Source organism: Trachymyrmex septentrionalis, unplaced genomic scaffold (assembly GCF_001594115.1).
Source record: "Trachymyrmex septentrionalis isolate Tsep2-gDNA-1 unplaced genomic scaffold, Tsep1.0 scaffold16, whole genome shotgun sequence".
Lineage (NCBI taxonomy): Eukaryota > Metazoa > Arthropoda > Insecta > Hymenoptera > Formicidae > Trachymyrmex > Trachymyrmex septentrionalis.
In genome coordinates, this window is record NW_017304758.1 from 499,890 (window position 1) to 503,282 (window position 3,393).

At 27.8% G+C, this 3,393-nt stretch overlaps 1 protein-coding gene across 1 annotated transcript in view; it reads right to left on the reverse strand.

The window, feature by feature from the left end:
* LOC108746091 (pyruvate carboxylase, mitochondrial) overlaps positions 1–1,912 on the reverse strand; it is a 22,203-nt gene extending 20,291 nt beyond the window's left edge. Inside the window, exon 1 of the mRNA XM_018482629.1 lies at positions 1,804–1,912. The gene's annotated coding sequence lies outside the window, so the exon portion shown is untranslated. The remainder of the gene's footprint in view (positions 1–1,803) is intronic.
* Between the last annotated feature and the right edge of the window lie 1,481 nt (positions 1,913–3,393).

Here is a 3,393-nt window from a genome sequence, read left to right on the forward strand (position 1 = left end):
TTATTGTTACGTTAAAGATAATTTCAAAATATTTCAATTCTTTATAGAGAACTAATTTAGTCAATCATAGATTATAGCTAAAAACGTATTTGTACTTGTGAATTATGCATGAGGAATGAAATGTTTGAATAGTTTTATTTTTATTTTACTTTACAAGCTAATTGGGCAAATCTAGCGTTAGAGAGACGTAACGTATCCGTGTATATACATATAACTTTGAAAAAATCAAATTAGAAAATTATCCGATTTTTTTCTTTTTATAAAAAAAGTAATTATTATAATATGTATTTCTTATAATTTTTATATCTAATAACGGAAGGATATTATTGCAAATTTACTTTTATTTTACCAATTTTTATCAATTTATATCAGTGACTTCTTAATTTTTTTATTGCAAATACAAAAACTATTACATAAGGATGGAAACAGGTTATGCAAATTATTGGTCTGGACTACACTATGTATTATCACGTTCGTTTCTTTTTTAATTTGGATTCTTCAAGGATGATACATCTCAGTCATTCGGGAAATATTCAAATCTAACAAATGCCTATCTTTGCTCTTGTGTGATAAGAGCATTATTTTTTTGATACATATTTGATATTAAAGAACGCGATCTTTGACCCTGCATTAACATGGCGAGCCGCTATAACTGTAAAGATTTACCATTTTCCACTATAATGCATCAGCTTTTATGACTTTGTACAAATTAATGTTAATACGCACTTGTACAAATGTGAGTGATATAACTCTCAGTAACGTAATCTTAAACATTTCTATCACGAAGAAAATTGTTTACTATTGTACTCAATTTTTCAAGTTAAGTCTATACTAAATAAAAGTTTACTACATTTTAATAAATATTTTTTTCAATATTTGTAAGGAAACTTACAGCAAATGTTTACTCAATGAAAAAAATTATAGTTAAATCAAATTAATGGTTATTGTAACAAATATACTTGTTAATATTCAGTAAACATTTACTTATAAATATCTAAAGAAATATTTATTAAGATAATACATATTTATTAAGATAGACAGTAAATTTTTTCAGTGCTGTGTGGATTATATATTTTCACATACTATTATATTTGCAAATATACGATCTTCAAAATTAGAGTAAAGCTCACAGAAAACATATAATCAATGAACTATGAAACATATCAAAACATATTCTTGTGATGGTGTAATTGGTACAAAGGACAGCTATCTTACGATATTATGAATAACACAGAAATACCGAAATTTTTTCTTTTAAATTCAAACCTTTAAAAGATTAATTTTCAATATATATAGAATTTTATAATAGTTTTTATTTATATAAGATAATAAAATATTAATTCCTCTTCAGAATTCCTAAACTATCTTAATATCTGGATAGCATTTAATGAAATATTGAATATATTCTAATTGAATTTTATTTTTCGTGAATTGTTATTTTGCAATTACTAATCAAGAATATTATGACAAAAATTATGTAAGCAATTATCGAAGACAGAATAGATTTTATCACACATCCTTTATTGACGCGATGTCAGTGAAGTATTCACAAAATAAAAAAATCGTGTATAACTGGTCGAACAATTTTCTTTTTTCTCATTGCAAAATTATCAACGTGACACTTTTCCACATATTACGACACATGGTTTACTATTTGGAACACACACGGGGTTCTCAATGAAATTATACTCCGGTGGTTTCAATGAACCACTATTGAACAATCGACCAGGTACTAACGACGTGCCAGTCGAGATAAACGTACAGTGAATTCTGTCGATTTCAGTCAGTAATTCGTGTACTTACTGTGTTGTTCACCAGGAACGAGATATAGCCTAGACTCGTCCGGCTGAAGTCTAAGCCGCACTGAACAGTCTCTCTGGCACACGCGCTCGACGTGTACAGAAATAGAGGCGATTGGCAGTCGAACCTGCGCTTTGCGCTGCGTCAGAATATCTTTAACAAGACGGTTGAGTACTGCTGCCATCTTCTGGAAATGCTTGTTAAAAAATTTCCTAATATACTTATTTTTTATTTATCAATTAAGTAATAGATATTTTCTTTTTTCACGTTTTTTTTTTTTTTTGCTTTTAAAATAAACATTTATGATCTGGAGAAGAGAAAAAAGAAAAATGCTAAAAAAAAAAGATGAACTCTGGCTATGATTTGATTGGGGAATGAAGACATAAAAATAAAACAAGACATTTATTAAATCATCGTAATTAAAAGAGCGTTGCTAAAAAGATAATTCATTTTTTCTCTAGTATTTTAATTATCCCGTTTGATTTTATAATATATAGTTTACTGATTCATTCTGTTATCTAGATACCTAAAAATAAAATTGCAATGTAAATTAAACAGTTTTAGATAAATTCTGTTCTTTAAAGAATCTTAAATTAAATTTCAAATTAATTGTTGCTGAAACCGTGCTTCAACGTGAACACTGTGAAAATTGTTTCTTAATATTTTATTTATTTGTATACACTTAGGCCCTATTATTAGGCGCGAGCTAGTCCATTCCCAATTTCAATTAACATTTCAATTCTCAAGAATAAACGGACCACGATCGGTAAGCCGCATCGTGATTGTCGAGACATACGTGTAGGATCAAAGCATCCGATAGAATTATGGCGGAGAGTTAGCACATATGTGAGATTTGAGTGAGTTGATTATCCACTTCGCAGAAAATCACGTTTGATAGTTATTAATAGAAATATACTCTCGAATGTGTAAAACACATTATAGTGTATAGTTCTCTACTTCTAATAAATAGAACTCTCAGTTACTACTGTCGCGATAGTTATTCTAAATTATATGTTTATTTAAATGATTAATTGATCCGCCATATCCTTAACAGACACTTCGAATATGCACATACAATGTTTATAATATATATATACACGGAATTGTTTTGGCCTACCTAAGCTAGCTAATGTAAATAGACCGTGCAGCGCGGATCCAATATGGATCGTTATACAATGTTATAATCTAATACAATGTTCTTCATATCTTATAAATAATCTTGTACGCAAATAAATATATATAATCACTTAATAATCGCAATAATATTTTAGAAAGCACATATCATTATATTGATTTCTGAATCATACATTAAATAATTTTTTTGTAATGAAGCTCTGTTAAATTGGGCAATTATTTGTGTACAGAAAATTACTTCTTGAATCATTGCGACATAATCATTGATTATATAGCCCCTTCATTAATTCAATTTAAATTTAAGTATTTATATATTTTGCTTTTATAATTTATAAATTATTTAATATTTTGCGATTGTTCTTTTCTAGTCTTTTAATCAAATTAAAGTTTCTCGATTTTGTGCGCTACACAGCTTTGTTTAAAATATGCGTGTATATATATATACAATATTCCATTACA